Here is a 17,500-nt window from a genome sequence, read left to right as displayed (position 1 = left end):
CTTTTCTCATTAATTTCTCAATAAATTTGGCAATGAATTTCAATCACAGAACTCGGCCGGGTGAACCAAGCTTTGTGGGATGCATAGGAAACACAAAGGCATGGAGGGGTTGAACACATCATTCATCAGAAGGCTCTCTTGCTTGTTGAAGCAGGACTAATATCCCTGGACTACTAAGGACAACATATATACTATGGGCCTCTCTTTTCCTACTAAGAAACTAGAACTATTTTAGCCAGAATCTAACACAGTTAAACATACTTTAGTCCTCTAAAACCAGGCTTGAGCTTACCTAACTCAGGACTGAATTGCAGTGTTTGTTTTACTTACTGGTTGCTTGGGAAGATCACTAGTCACTTGATTGGTTATGTTAACCAGAGGACAGTCCTCACTTCCAGGAGAATGCCGCCTCCTTGTCAGAAGCCAGAGTTGCTATTTGACCCTAGCAAGGGGACAAAATCCTGGTTTTTTCAGACTGGCCCTGTCTGTTGGCAGGGAGCAGGACCTGTGGATTCTTCCATGGAATTATTGCTAAACAGCCCAGCTGCTTCCAGGGGAAGGAAGCCCACCACTGCCCCTCTTCTGGCAACACAAGTGGAGCTGGCTAGTGGAGCCAGACTTTTCCCCTCCTGCCCTTTCATGAAAGGAAGAACCAATTGACAGGGCAAACTTCACTGTTGTCTTATTTTAAGAAATTGCCACAGCCACGCTGTAGTTCAGCAACTATCACCCTAATTGGTCAGCAGCCATCAACATCAAGGCAAGATCCTCCCATCAGCAAAAAGGTTACAACTCGCTCAGGTGATGGTTAGCATTTTTTTAGCAATAAAGTCATTTTTTTAATTGAGGAATGTACATTGTTTTCTAAAACATAATGCTACTTCACACTTAATAGACTACAGTATAGTGTAAGCGTAACTTTTACATGCACTGGAGTGCCCCCCCCAAGGATGACATATTCACTTTATTGTAGTGTTGTGTAGATGAACCTGCCATATCTCTGATATTGCCTGTATTGAGTAGTATATTTACAGGCAAATCCTCTCTCAATCCACCTTCACCAACTCTTTCAGGGTTATGAATTGGAGAACTGCTACAAGAGCAGCAATTTGTTCCTTGTCTTCACTACAAGGAGAGGCGATTGCTGTAACTGAACCATGCTGAGTGAGAAACTAAGCCAACAGCCTGTTTTTCCAGGCTAGGGCACTTCAGGCAGTACACATCTCTGGGCAAATATTTTAAGCTCTCTCTGCCCCCCCCCCATTTGCATGGAAGTGGAGAGAATAGATTATAAGAGCTGCAAGCATTGCTTACTTCCCCTCTACCTCTCAGGAAGCAAGGAAACAGTGGCTGCCCAGCTAGAGACCAGCAGATGACACCATGCATTGCTAATTCTGATTTATTTACATCCCGCCTTTCTAAAGAAGTATTCAAGATGATCAGGAAAACCATGTCAGGCACAATGATAGCGCCTGCAGATGTAATGGGTGCCATTTTTCAGTTTCATGATCAGCCTAGGCTGAACTTCATGGCTTTGGATCAGGGCCAGGAGACCACTGAATAATTGGGCCATTCCAAGGGGCCCCAAGTATTATTCCTCACTGTCCTCAGGCTTATGTGGGCAACATGCAAAAACAAAGTTCCTAGAGAAAGGAGCGCAGGCAAAGGAAATTGCCTGTCAGAGACTTCACTCTTCACTTTCTGTGGTTCCACAAGACAAATGGGCACTGTAAATCCTAGTCATGGTGCCACAGCCGGCAGGCACAGGGTGACACTGGTAATTCTTACTTCTCAAGCTGAAATTCTTGTTCTTTCTCCAGTACCCCAAAGAATTCAGGGATTTGCCTTTGGATGGAAAAACAATCAAGCCTCCCAAAACTCCCTAGTGAAACATCCTTTCTCTACACATAACCCCAAATACACAGAGGAGATGATGGGACACACCACATTCCTACTGACATTTCACACATGGCAAATTCCTCAGAGCAGGGATAGACAACATGGTGCCCTCCAGATGTAGATTACAATTCCTATCAGCCCAAGCCAGCATGGCCCAATGATTAGGGGTGAGGGAAGCCTCAGTTCACAACATCTGGAGAGAATCAGGTTGGTCACCCTAGCCTCAGAAAGATTCAGTCACAGGAAAAAAGGATGGCCACTTAGAAGAGACAAAATCCAACACAGGAACAGAGACTTCCCTTCAAGTACTTTCCAGAACTGACCAAAGCCATTCACACTCTGGAATTCACTCAAGAGATAACACAGCAACGTTAGAGCCACTCGATATCTTATTTCCCAAAGAGATCAATTCCTTTTTTTCCCCACAAGCCCAAAGTAAACATGGTGGCTTAGGCAGGTTTCTTTCAACTAAGGTTGTTTTCCCTCTCTATGGCCTTGATGACAGAGTCCTCCATGGATGCTATTCATCAGAATGATACAGCATTAGTTTCCATGTGGCTTCATAGCTTATGTCAGAAAGCCAGGCAAACATACTTCATTTATTTCTCCAAACGTGAGTTGAGGACATTCAAGTTTAGCTGGAGTGCAGCCAAATATACAGGAAAGGGAACTTCTATATCAACCTCTGGAAGGACAGAACCCTATTACAGGGAAGTAAGAAGTATCAGGAATGATACCAGTCCAGATTCCCACCCAAGCAAGATAGTGGGATGCTTTCAGCAGTTTGCAACAGATGGCAAATGTCCACAACAGATGCCTGGATGCTGGAGACAATGTCCATGGGGTACATCCTGGGGCTAGCCAGTGAGCCCTGATTTATCAGCTCTCCAAGAAAATATCAAGAGTGATAGATGAGAAGGGGGGAAAGAATCAAAATCTCAAAATGGTGCTGAAATATATGGGAAACTTTAATGAAGGATATAAAGAGCCCAGTGTGTTTTAGCCAGCACTTTCTTTACGGCAAAGAAAATAAAACAAAAACACTTAGAATACTTCAAAAATGAATCTTTCCCATGAATGAATATGTCTGCGGGTGCATTGGGTGTCTGCAGGCTTAGAAAAAAACTCAGCAGTTGCTTGATCATCTGGGAGTGAGATCAACACTCTGGCAGTATGCCTTTTGAAGGAGGACCTTAGTATGGCCAGTTCACAACAGCTGGCAGACCAATCTCATATCTATCAGAACTCCTGAGTATTATGGTAGCTTGTTAAGACATAGTAGATTGGTCTCCTCTTCTCAGAAAGTCTCTGTTGATGCTTCTACTGCTTTGCTAGCAACAGATCTCAGATTTTCAGGTGTGAGGGCAGGAATTCTGTATCCCCCCCCCCCAAGGACACCTCCAAGGATCTTGGGACTTGCCCTGTGAAATGTGTTGGTTGACAGGAAATGACTTGCCCAAGTACACCAAGTGTGATTTAAGAGTAGGGACTTGTATCTATAGCTTCTTCTTTTAAGTCTCTACTCATTACGTATCACAGGCTGTTAGCTTATTATCTTTAATAGTAACACTGACATCTTAATTTTCAATTTTACCCAGTCTCCATATCGTAGAAATAAACCACAATAGAATGTAATTGTGTGTCATTTCCTTGGGGGGGGACCCTTTGTCCTCATCTCCTTATTTTGAGTCAGTCCACTCTTCAGTATTGTCTACACTTACTGGAAGTGGCTTTCTAGAATTTCAGGCAGGGGTTTCTACCAGCCCTATCTGTAGATGCTGGTGACTGAACTAAGCGCCTTCTGCATGCTCTACCTCTGACCCCATTGCATCTAGAAATCTTGAAAATCAAAAAGAGATTAATGTTCATGTGAAAGCTTTCCATGTGAATGGAGATTTTTTATGTGGAGGTGCTTTCAAATAAAAAAAAGGTTCTTGCTTTAAAAATGTAATTTTTTTAAATGCATGGAAAGTTATCCATCTAGGTAGTAACTTATCAAGTCATATGTCAACTGAGATATCATTTTAGGTAACCTATAGTTGACAGTAAGGTCCTATTGTAGGAAAATCTCCATTGCCAGTCATAAGTTTGAGCTCCTTGTAATAAATAAACATTATGTTGCTTTTTTCTTGTTCTGTTGTTGGCTTTGTGTCACCTGGTTATCCTAGTGATTATAAAAACAACAGAAGCAAGCAGGAAATCTAAACAACTTGGTATCTAGTCCAAAGCCAATATTATTGCATATTTTTTAAATGAACTTATTAATTTACATTTTCAAACAAAACAAATCACATCAAAAGTAAATAAAAGGCAAAATAAAACCAAACCAAGCACTCTCTGGTAGTATGTAGTCCAACTGAGCAGAATAAACAAACAGGACATCTGAAACAAAGTCCTTCTACTCACTATCATGCCCAAATAAACCAGCTCCTTTACCATTGTGGTATTAAGTATATCCAAAGCAATGCTCGTGAGTTCAGTGGTCTGGAGGCATTACCCTCACGATTTAACAAATGTAATGAATGGCCCAACATTAATTGAGAGGGGCTAGCACCAGTGGGGAGAAAATTCTAACAGCAGCCACAACAAATCAAAGCTTTACAGGCCACCTGCTGCAAAGCATCAGGGAATATAAACAAGGAAGCCGGCATCTTTGCAGTGTATGATGTGGGAAACCATAGCCAGTATCTCTTTATCTCTTCGAAGACCCACAGCTTTAAAGTTTGGGTCACCCTACACTCTCACCACATATGTATATAGGTTCTCACAGAATTACACCCGTACCAACATTTACTGATAGGCTTTTTAAAATTTGCCTCAACTTGACAAAAGTACAATAGCAGTTAAGCACCACCTTCAACATGGAACACATACGGTGCTTCCAATTTATCATATTTGTTTTTTTCAAATCAGTTGCCCAAATTTCTTTGAGCCCAGTAGCCTTACTGCTTAAATTATCTTTTTATTGATCACATATATAATTCATTTTAAGCTATCCTCTGGCCTATTACAAAGACATTCAACAAATTTTGGCTCTCAGGAACAGGCCAACGTTATTCATGATGCAGAGAAAAACTCATGAATGCCACCAAGTGTACACTCTTTAGCCAATCACAGTTCATGGATTAGTATATGTGGCAATTGCATTCCATTTTATGCACCTACTTAAAACAAAGGGGCTCACCTAGAAATGTAATGTGTGAAGTAGCCCTGGACTGATCCAAGATGGTGTCCATAGTAGTGATATCAATATAGCTAAGTCCAAGGACTGCTTCAGACTATATGGTAGCCAATGCACACACACAACCAAACCACAGCTGATTCTGACCCATGACATGTTCACCTGCATAATACAGGCATTCATAAATGTATGTTTTCCCGACTTTTATGGATACATGTAAAATATTTTCTGTGGACTTGTGAAAAATATGGTGTGTGAAGTGGCCATAAACCTCTGCACCCAAAGTTACAATTTTAATACTAGGTTTGAGAGGTTTGTGGCTGAGGTTGTCCAGATAGTTTGTGACATGGTAATCTGGGAAGTCTAAAGCTGGTACAGTCAACTCATCACTGATTATCAATATTGTACTGTAGAGTCAAAGGCTGAAGTATGCAAAGCTCAGTCTTGCTTTTTTCATTTGGAGCAATTTCATTTAGTTTTAAAAAGCTAACTTTAATGCTAATTATCCCAGCCTTATTCTGGGATAACTAACTTCTGTCTCTTAGCTGCTTGAACTCACAGCCTTCAGCTTTCCCTGAACGCCAGGGATCCCAGGTTGTCACAGTAATGAGGCAAGTTTTTCACCAGCTCTGTCTGGTGTAAAGGCTGAAAACCCTTTTGAACAATGCAGACCTATTGTGCTTTCTTGCATTGTTTTGAGACTGCTCTTAATGCCTCTTCACGAGTTTTAACTTGTACGGAATTCAGCATCCATCCTATCTGGGGTGAGATTTCAGAAGCGTACTACACTCCAGCATTTGCACTGGCTTCATATTGCCTTCCAAGAACAAGTCAAGGTCCAGGGTTAGGGTTTTAATTCATGCAGTATCTAATAGTTTAGGCTTAACATAGCTATAGCCAGTTTCCCTACATTACACTGTGATCTCCTGAGATAAAACGGAGAGTCGGTTGTGAAACAATCCAGAGAACAAGAGATTCCTTGTTCTCATGCGAACAAGGGGCCTCACATGAAGAGGTTTTTACTGCTGATTTTCTTCAACTATGGAGACTCCATTTCCATGGAGGCCTGCTAAAGCCTGAGCCTGATGGCCAAACTAAAAGTGGCATTAGTCACATAGCTCTGTTTCTAAGTGCAGGGTGTTGTTGACAGATAGCATGAAGGCTATTTGAATCGGGCATGAATAAAATGAATCGGGCATTTTGGGGCGATGCAAATTGGAGGCACACATGGCCCAGTCTGGATCAGTTCTACAACAAGAGGTATTAAGGTGCTGATCCAGATCAGGACTTCTGTGCTGGCTTTTTGTTAAAATAACAACAAAAACCCAGACCCTTGTACTTAAGGACAGAACAATGAGACTAATGTCATGTGCAGTTTGACACAAGTCAGCTTTTTGAAGTGATTTTAATCCTTTTAAATCTGACCGGCTTTTACAGCAAAATAAACTAATGATCCTCATAAAAATTACATTCATAGTAATTCAGCAAATACGTTCCCTCCCTCTCCATATTGTTATATAACTAGAGCTGGGCGATACCTGGTTTTCAACATCACAATATATCAGCAGCTAAATATTGTGATATACTGATAATATCACAATGTCTCACCTTAGGGGGAGGAAGCAGCAGCTGAGATATATTGTCCATCCCTACAGCTGAGCAGGCCTTCATACTGCTCCAACTCACACAAACCAGAAGGGTGGGGTGGGGCTTCCTCAAAGGTGCACGCAGGCCTGCCTCCGCCTCTGTCCAAGCCAGCAAGACGCCCCTTTCCTCCCAGACTGTCACCTACAAAGTGTTCCAGCACAATCCTATGCATGTTGACTCAGAAGGAAGACAGTGCTATTTTTCTAGAAAAAGGTGCCTGAACTCACCATGCACACTAACCCTAACTCCACCTGAGAGGTGCTGGAACTAAGTTCTGGTGAGTTCCGGCTGGGGAAAAAAAGCCCTGAAAGAAAGTCTCCACAAGTTCAACAGGGCTTACTAGTAAAAGTGTTTAGGGTTACATGCTTAGTGCATGTACTCAACATGCATATCATTTTGCCTTGATCATCTTGGGGGGGTGGGGTGGACGGAGTAGGTTACAATGGCAAGGTGTAGTCCCCAAATAGATGAATGGTGTTAATGCAAATTTTCTAACAGAGCTGCAGTAGCTGGATCATGGATAAACAACACACATACACAGCACTTATTTCTACTAATGGTTCCTCATGCAGTTAGGGATAAGAGTAAGGAAGTCTGCTCCCAATGCACTAACTCCTAGAAGAATTGGGCACATGTTTTCATTTTTCACTATATATTTCCAGGCTTTCTATGAACAGACCACACAATCTGAATTCCTAGTGGATGACAACACTAAGACTATTACCTAGGGATTGATGCATTGCTAATGATGCTACAACAGTTAGATAATTCTAAGATAGAAGTAGTATCCAAATAGTAACTAAAACCATACATATTCTTTTTGTGGCATAAAACTACGAGCATTTAATATTTAGGTTAATACAAAGGAGCATGGCATTTTGAGAATACATTTCACTAATGTGGCAGAATATTTACCAACATTATTTATCATTTTGCGAATATGATAGAAGTATTTTCCCAATAGGATACAGAAACAAAACAACTGTGTCAAAGTGAACAATACGTTCTGTTTTAAGTATTAAATACTCCAAGATGCTTCACTAATTGAGATATATTTTAATAATGCAAACCATAGTTGTGCTTGTCCCTCTTCATATTTGTTGTATTTGGTGCTTACTCCTCCCAGTGGGCACTATAGTAAAAGAGAGAAATTTGCACCACCTTTTAAAGACTGAATTCCAGCTGACCCTTGAGTGGATGCAGCATGAAAGATTTATTCCTCTGCTGCCTGCAGCTGTAATCCTTGAGATATTTTGAGTCCCATTCTGCCCTCAGTCAAAAGAGTACCGTGAAAATGGTACAGAGTGCCCTGATGTAACAAAGGCAACACATGTATGGAAGCAGGTTTCCTTCCACATGTACATCCTGTGCTAAACTGAGAATCATGGGAGCAAACAGGTGCTGAATGCACACTTCCCAATACTATATTGTGACGTTTAGGACCTAGAGCAAAACACACTATTCTTATTTTCGGAACCATGCATGGGTCTCCAGCTGGATAATAACCAGTGCTGTTTGGAGGTGAGGAAACCAAATTCAAATTCTCCTCCTTTCTAAATGTGTTTCAACAATGTGAATGGTAGATAGGTACCTCCAAATATAGAGCAGTGCTGCATGTGCTTGGGCTCAGGCCAGAGTCTCAGCATCAAATAGTTTAAACTCATTACAGGAAGGAATTGGAAATTTATCTTTCTCTTAGGAAAAAAAGCATTGCAGACTAGGACAAGGTGGAGAGCCCTTGTAAGCACAGGCAATCTTCCAGGGGCTGCATAAAAGTGTGACCAGTGGCAGGAATGAGCAGAGCAACCAATGTGGCTGTTGCCTTTGTACAAAGGCCACAGGCAAGACATGCACAATCCAGAGGTTTCAACAAACACATCTCTCCATTCAGGCAAGAAAAAGGCATTATCAAAGTTATAGAACGCATTCCAGCCCAGCAAGAACACTCAAGAAGAGGGTAGAAAAGGTACAGTGTGGAATGATCTGGGGAGACTCCCAAGGGCTACATAGTAAAGCCTTGAGGACTGCATTTCAGCTCCTGGCCTTGAGGTTCCCCACCCAGGGTCTAGTAAATGATCCAATAGAGGCTCTTTAGTTTGGTAGTCTAACCTGGGTAATGGGGTCAACACCACAACTCTAGAGTCTATTGCCAAAGGTGCTTCCCAGCCAACGAATGCACACGACAGAGTTAACTCTTTATTGTCAGAGATAACTTATGCTGCTTCTACAGCTCTGGAGACCTACACACACCAATCTAGCATCTAGGCAGCTATTCCCAAGTCTGTGCTCTATGGAGCAGTCAGAGCAACGGGGGACCACTCTGCCAGTTTTATGTCCCTGCCCCAAACAGGCAGCATGCATGTAGCCAGAGACTACACCGACGTGGAAGTTGCTTCTGCTCTTCCCACTTCAATTCTCTCCTTGTTTTGGGAGACAGTGTTGAAGCACCCGGCCCTTCACTAGCCTGGCCTGCTTCTTCCCCCACCTCTGAAACTCCCCCTGCCTCTGATTCTCGCCTCATGGCTGGTACAGCCCCCCCCCCCAGGCCACTGCCTGCTTCTCTGGAGTTGGACTCTAGCCCTGCTTTCCTCAGTGCATTCTGCTAGTCCCTGACACCTATGCAATTGGGGCTGCCTACACCATTGAGAAGTGGCAAAAATAAGACGGAAGGCAGCTTTTGCTCTCTAAGCTAGTCCATTAACGCAGTTTACTTCCTTTCTCCCATTTAATGGACCTGGGAAAGTGGATGCTTCAAAGAGTGCCATAAGGCAATCCACACAACCCCATTTTGGCTGAAATGGGAGCATGGAGGCTGCTTTAAAACGCTTCTCAAAAGTGCTGCTTGAAGCACCTGATTTGAAGGGTGGGTGGTGGTGGTGACGGGGGGGGGGGACACCTCTCTCTCTCACTCCACTGTCGCTGCTACCCACTGACTTGCAGCAGAAGTGTAGCAGCTGCTTCAAACTGTTTTTGAGAAGCACTTTAATCCTCACTCATCATCTGTTGCACAGGGATTAAATCTTGCTGCCTTGACTATGAGATCCTGTTCACTGCTGGAAAGAGGGCACGTGGTCAATGCAGGACTAAACCATGTCCTCCTGCTGATATCACCAGTGACGTCAATGGGTGGCCGTGGTTTGGATTAGTAGAAAATGCCCCTCTGGCGTTTTCCCACAAAGCAAATACCAGCTTCAGAGGAGGCATTTTCCTCAGGAATGCAGTAAGTAGGAATGGGGTACATTTCCCCTCCGTGCCTGCTCTGGTCCTGTTAATTATCAGCCTCTCTTCCCCCATGGATGCAATTTGCATTTTAAAAGTCTGTATGTTGATTGCAAAGCTGCATTTAGCATCATGTCAAGTTTGCCCTTATTTCTAAATGTTTGGAACCAGTGGGTGGGTGGGTGGGTGGGTGGGTGTAGCAGAGTTGACTGGCAGAACTGAGGCTTATGTGGAAGGAGCCTAAGGTGGGACTTGGGCTAAGCTTTGTGTAATACCAATTTTTGGAAGCACCTGGTACCACATAGTTATGAAGATGTGTGTAAAAGTTTTCAGTAGCCAAAACCTTGGGTTATTGACGGAAAAGATGAAATGCCTATTCAAAAATTTAAAAAAATTGTTTCATATAGTGTGTCTTTCATTTGTCCCGTGTAACGATGTTTTCATAGGCACAGTAGAGAGAGGAAAGAAGAACTGGGAGAAAAAGTATCAGTGAAAACCAAGTAAGAGTTTTATGCATGTGATCATATTTTTATCAATTACTGAGTAAAAGGAAATGACCCTTTTGTCCTTTGGGGGCAGGGGAGGGCGAGATGAATGAGTATTTCCTTGCCGTTCTATTTTGTCAGTTTTGGTACCACAGAGTCAATAACTTCACCTTCATGCAGAAACTCTGTGATTTATAAGTTCCTCCTTTACCCAGTGCTGCCACAACCTGGAGAAGTGGAGCCAGTTGTGATGCAGAGATCAGACTTTGGTCACAGCTACTTGGGAGGGGGTGTGTGGAGGAAATAAAGCACTCTCTGATGATAGACAAATGTGTCTTGTTAGCAACAGCCAAAAAGCGCTTGACTTGTACTAATAACAAAAAGGCCATGTTGGTCACCATGGGTCTAAAGACGAAGCACCCTGTCACTGCCTTGGTTGGGAAATTAGCAAATAATGTTCCTTTTCTTTGATAAATGGGTGACAGTTCTCTCTCACCAATCATTTTTTAACATTTTGATGCATGTCTATGATCCCGCTGGAGGAACAGAAAAGTTTACTGGCCCTCAATTTTCAGATGATGAATGGAACACTCTAAATGTGCGATTTCTGTATGAGGTATAGTTCATTTTAAGCAATTCTAGTAAATGGGTGTCACTGATTAGAACAAATAGTCTACTTGTGCAATAGCACAAATGGTATGTCTCATTCTTCTGGTCTCCTTTGAGACAGAAAAGAAAGGGGACAACAATGACCACGTTATACTTATTGGAACGGCAGCAGTTTAAAATGAGCTGTTTTATGCAATCTTAAGATATTGCCAGTGTGATAGGATACCAAATCAAAAAAAATTATCTCCATTATTGCCAGGCAAATTGAAATGCTTATCGTACTGAAAATGAAAAGACGATGCTAAACAGAATCTCAGTATCTAAACAGAATCTTCCAATCTCAGCTTTTATAAAATATGTTTTTTTGCTAGATAAGCTATATCTAGCATAATATTAGTTTGTTTTAAAATTAAAACATAGTAAAATTAAAGTATCGGCTGTAACAGTTTTGTCTGGGGGGTGGGGTGGCACAAATTAGCCAATCAGTTTGGAAGGACATTTTAGAAAGAACCATCCTGATAAAAAGATAAGAATATTTGTCCCACTTTTTAAGGACCTCCTGGCAACTGTATTGGTCCAGATTTATTGGCCTGATCAATAAATAACTAATACTATAAAAAGAAAAGGATGCCTTGTGGATAATGAAAGAATTAAAAAGCAAGCAGGAGACAATTAGAATTGCTAGGAATGCCAAAACAGCAGTAAGTGTTCTTTTTAAGTGCTAGCCAACCAATGTTAACCATTCATGATCTGTGTTTTATTAATAATTTTTCATGATGACAAAGTTCTGTGGTTAAGAACTATAATTGAATATGTACAAGAAATTATCAGGTGGTTTGAATTTAACTAAGGCATTAGCATTTAGTTTAGCATAGTAAAAATAGTATGATTTGTGGGAGGCAATTAACAATCATTTGCTCTGTGGATACAAGTAATTTGTTTAAAGAGCACTGACCTATGAGACAGCTAGTTTGTGTTGGCTGTGATGGAAGGGAGCTATTGACTCAGTGTAGCAGTTCCATTGACAAAGCTACACTGGAATTTACACGGAAGATCCTTAAATGCTCAAAGCTTGTGAGATCTTTTCATAGGGTGAAGTGGTTAAAAACAATGTGTACTAGCTAAAATGGATAAATATACAGATGGTTAACCCTGGAACACCCGGAACAAAAATACAGTTACAAATACAAGATATTCCCCTCCCTGCAATAGTGAGCAAGTGTAGGAGTATCATGCATTTTTGTTTACACATAAGTCGTCTATTAAGAGGCGTGATTACTTGTTGTGTAATCATTTCATAAGTCTGAAGCTGAATGGGGTTTTTTGTGCAGGAATAATTGTTATTCTGATAACTAGTGAATGTGTCAAAGGCCTAGAAATGGTTCAGCATTCAGTTTTTTCTGCTTTGGTGTTGGATATGTTTACCCTTGTTGTTGCAATTGGGTTTCGTGTACTGCAAGTGATACATGAAACCCTGTACTCTTTTTAGCTTGAACAAAAGTTAACCAAACTGAGGAGGAGGGTAGAAATGGGCTGCAAAACACTTAGCTGAAAGAGATACGGCTTGGCATGGTTTTCTTTTGCCCACCAGGAAACTATTATGTAAAATGCACTCCAGCAAAATAGTGACATGCTTACACCCAAACTGGTGTACACATACTACTGTTTTCTTAAAGACAACATACATAATGATTCCTCATAGTTTCAAATGTGTGCTTTAAAAAAATAAATACTAACTGCAACATAATTCCATTTAGAAGCATACAAATCACAATTTGCCGTAATCAAATAACATTGCAATGCTTATAATCTAATTAAAAAGTAATCTCAGATATTTAATTTAAGAACCTTCAATGACTGCTAGTAAGTAAAATGATGAATCTAACCTGCAGAAAGCTGCTTAATTTAAATACGCCAAGAATTTTATTTTCAGGTAAGAACAATTTTAATTGTCATTAAACAAGCAAGTGATACACTACTTGACAAATATTAAAACAAGTACTGCACTCAATTATTAATTTGCACTGTTCACTTTTAAATGCAGCAAATATCTCATTAATTTAATTTTAGGTGCCCACCAGTTTATATTGCATTTTACAGTCTAGAAGGCAATTTACTAACTGGCAATTACATACAGAATGATTGTTAATTCTGCTCCTAAGTGCTAGCTGCTTGAAAACTGTTATGTCTCTCTAATTTTTGACCTTCTTACAACAAGGGTGAGGTACACTGGGAATTCCAAGGACTAGTGGAGAAGAGCTGGACATGTCATTTGTGACTCATTCTTTTAATTCACCGTGCTAATCAACTGAACTGCCACAATCTCCCAAGGTAATTGTATCTTTACAATAGTTGAAAGCAGCAGGCAAAAAGGCATGGATAGATGGTAATAGACCTTCCTCTTAGCCTGCTGAGAAACAGAACAGCAATCTTACTATATGTGACTAATAGGGCCTGGTGCAGGGGGGCTGTGTTGTTGTTTTCCCTTGTGTTTAAACTCTGGTACTTTTATATTGGTGTGTATACACACACACACGTCATTTAAATGTCTCAACTTCTGTACTTTTCAAAAGCAGTTTTCTCCATCACACTGCACCCTTGTTTCATTATTCTGCAGCCTTGTTGCCCTTTGTTCCACCTCATGCTGAGAAGGTTAAATGTTAGAGTGCCAAGCCAGACTGCAAGCATGGTGGGACACTGATGGAAAACAGATGCCCTGGGGATTCTGCCCCTCCCTCTTATGGGGCCACATAATTTTCATATTGTGAAATACAGTGAAGTTTGGCTCAGTTTTCAATGGTGAGTGTAATTTCCAATGATTATCTCATTGTCCCCATCAATTTGGGGGCAATACAAATCAGACTGAAGTTTCCAGGTCAGACAGGCTGTGACCTTACCCTTCCTCTTACTTTCTGTAGCCATATAGGCTTCCGTGCCCCTTAAAAAGCATTTGAAACGTGTAGTCTTGCAAGTCTTTATTTTTATGCTTCCAGTAAATTAATTGCAGCCACAGCAGTTTTAGTAACTTTGATTCACTTAAATGTCGTTCTTTAACATTTCCTATGACTTCTGGTGAAAGGGACAAAGAATAAATTGATCTTTATGAGAATGTGACTTTTAAACACTGTAAAACTATGAAAGTTTATGTGGAGAGAACCATTCAATAAATTCCATTTATCTATTGAGTTTTGAAGACTGAGGCCAGGTTGTCATTAGTGCGTGCACTGAAGTCGGTGGAACTATCCATTTACATTAGCTAATGTATCGGGATTATAAATAACTGCTTTTTAAAAAAGGAAAAAGGAAAAGAGAGAGGACCCCACAACATTATAGGTATCCTGACAGAGCTGAGCAGGACTACTTGCAAATAGACATTTTCAGAATAGACTCCCAGTATAAAACCAGCTAGGCTCTGGGAAGCTAATAACATAAGTAGTTCTTCAGATGTTTTAGTTATCAGACACTCAAAGAAATCCATAAACTACAGTGTTGCATCATAACCACCATGGAACATGTCTGCTAAAGTGTTTACCACACCTGCACATATCGTCTATTTTAATTGCCATTTCATCTATATAAAATTCCTTAATATATCGTAATAACTAGGCTATTCTTGGGGAACTTATGGCCCTCCAGATGTTATCAGCCCCACTCAGAACAGCTGGTCGGGTATGAAGGGGTTTGTAGTTCAACAGCATCTGGAAGACCATAGCTTTTTAAAATATCTGTATGGTGCTTTTCCAGACAAACCCCATCCAAAGCAGCTTATATTAATAAAAACTACAAGTACAAGAAATCAGTATTAACTAAAACAAAACAAAATCAATATTACTTATACAGAAAATGAAAACCACAAGGATAAAAACAGAGTCACAAAAATAAAAACAGACTCCAACATGGTATTCCAGCCTCCATCTAGTGTAAAGGACTACAACTGATTGGGGAAAGACCATTTGAAACAAATGAGTGTTATTAAAGGACTTCCAAAGTAACCACTCACCTCAGCTCTACTGAGACTCAACTGGTTCTGATATCCCTGCTATAAACCTTGCCAAAGTTACCACCGCTATAGCCACTACTAATTATTGTCTCACCAAGACAGCCAAGAGGAGAACTTTTAGGAAGTCAGGATGCACTGTGACCAGATAATAACAATTGCCAATGGCCTCAACCTATTCAGTTCCCTCAACCTTAGATTTTCTCTTAAAGGGGGCGCTTTCTTCTTGGTACTCTTTGCTCATGGCCACAATCCATTAGAAGATTTGGCATGCTCAAATGCCCTGACTTCAGGGGCTAAAACTTCCCTAATTCTGTGCTGGATTGTGGCTGATACTTGTAGCGTACATGCCTGACTGTAGAAAGATGGTTGGTGCTCATATACCTTTATTTTTATTTTACTTAACAAAAAGTATATACCATTTGATTGTAAGAAAACTTAGGTTTACAGAAATAATAAAAAAGCCGTCCAAAAATATGTGCTCTGAGTTATGAACCACTTCTCTGTGCATAATATAGTCATGTTAAATAAACAAGGAGTCTAACTGGGTGTAGCATGAGGTGGTAGAACTACCTTTCAGATTCCCTCCTCCTTAGGATTTACAACCTTTGAAATCTTACATCCAATCCAATGCACATTGACTGACATTGTAGAGTCTTCTCCACTGTGCCACCTCAGAATGTGCACCTAAGCTTTCCAACAAGAATTCAGGGGCATACAAAACTGTACCATGGTAGTTAATATACATTTCAGTTATGTCACAAACCTGTTACTTCGGAGCAACATGTTTTGCAAGTTCTATGTTATCAGGCTTTAGTATTTTCCACAGTCATTATAAACTAGCAAAGGAGTGTCTGTTTAAGATAAATGTACTTCATTTGTACATATTAATTGATTACATCTCTTCCAGATGACATTGTCAGTAGGATATATTAGTAAAGGAGTATGACCCTGATACACATTCATCTTTTCAGTCTAGTAAGCTTCCTGCACTCATTTTTTTAATGTCAAAAGGATTATGTACAAATTAGTTATAAAAAATTCAAAAATATGCTCTCTGGCATTGTTATACCTTACCATTACGTGCGTTTTAAATAAATAAATAAACTTGAAGCACATTAATTGCAGCACATGTCCTTATTTCCAAATTTCGCGTCATGAGAAGTTGTTGTTGTTCAGTAGCAAAATGTACTTCCAAACATGGTATCTCAGAGCACCTCATTAATTTCATTCAAAATGTAAGCATGAAATACCAGGCAGAATCACCATAGTCCCACTGGGATTTAGAATAGCTTGAGTAATATTTCAACGTATTCGCAAGGGTTAAAACCAGCACAGTGTGTATGTACGCTGCCTTGTCTTTTAGTGGAGGGAGGTACAAGTCCACCTTTGTACCCACAAAGGCTTTTAACAAATTATTTATTTACCATGAGGGCTACAAAATCTGGGCATAATCCGTTGTTAATGCCATAATGGAAGAGTGGGGAACCTCCAGCCCTCAAGCCTAAGCAGTCGTGGCACGGTTCCTCATTTGGTCCACAAGGCTATTTTGGTCAAGCCACACCCACGTAACCTCCACCTATGACATCAAATGTGGGGTATGTAAAAATGAGGCTTGACCAAAGACGATTTGCCATGTGCTCAGTGCTTTGCAACACCCAACTATCAGCTGATTGCTGGGGTATACATAGTTGATCATCTCCTTGAGCAAAAACAGGACGCCTACCATCATAGTGATGCCAAATGACTGCCCACCTGTCGAATTTAACCCAAGGTCTGTAGGAGAGATAAGGATCCAGCCCACAGGCCGGATTCAGCAGCCTACCACTGCCATAATGAAACAGATGGGATGACTATAAAACTCAATGAACCCCTCTTCCCTTCTTTTGGAGACCTCTCAGGTGCGCATACGCTGCAGAATACTAACTCTTACTAAGGCCAAAAGGCCATGGGTATCTTATGTTCACTCATCAAACAGTCACTCTCTGCACTACCACCCAATGGGGTCATGGCTTGCAGGTTACTCAAGTCCACTTGCATGCACTGGGAGCAACTGTGGATATAGGGAATCATCTGCCCCTATCAACATGGCTGAGCATATAGGCATGGTCTGTGCTCCTTATTTTAAAAAACAAAATCTGAGGATTTTGTTTAATGTAGTGCTTACGTAAATCCTTGCATGCGTGGAATGATTCCTGCTTATGCAACAAGACTTTTCCTCCCTCACCTTCCCCCCTGACCCCCTAAATTAGTTTGGGAGTTCTTCTTCTCAGCATTCCAGGATGGCACAGAGTGTACACATGGGGAGGAGAGAGGGGGAAGTCCCATTGCACCAGCAGAAGTTGTTCCACTCCACTCATGGAAGTATCAAGTTGACCACTGCCCTGACATTCTTTGGTACATTTATGTTTGTACAAGAGTATTCTGGCAGAACTTGAGTTCATGCCTAACTTTTCCAGCTAA

General features: G+C 40.9%; 1 protein-coding gene and 1 long non-coding RNA gene across 34 annotated transcripts in view; one reads left to right on the top strand and one right to left on the bottom strand.

Moving 5' to 3' along the window:
• Nucleotides 1-14,226, top strand: part of LOC310845691 — an 87,433-nt gene extending 73,207 nt beyond the window's left edge. Inside the window, exons 3-5 of the long non-coding RNA XR_014564903.1 lie at nt 10,399-10,446; nt 13,259-13,371; nt 13,658-14,226. This is a non-coding gene — a long non-coding RNA (uncharacterized lncRNA). The remainder of the gene's footprint in view (nt 1-10,398; nt 10,447-13,258; nt 13,372-13,657) is intronic.
• Nucleotides 1-17,500, bottom strand: part of EBF3 (EBF transcription factor 3) — a 184,726-nt gene that overhangs the window by 29,370 nt on the left and 137,856 nt on the right. The window lies entirely within an intron of this gene.

Source organism: Podarcis gaigeae (genome assembly GCF_964106915.1).
Source record: "Podarcis gaigeae genome assembly, chromosome: 5".
Lineage (NCBI taxonomy): Eukaryota > Metazoa > Chordata > Lepidosauria > Squamata > Lacertidae > Podarcis > Podarcis gaigeae.
The sequence above is the reverse complement of the archived record's forward strand: the minus strand, read 5'-3'. Positions and strand labels throughout refer to the sequence as shown.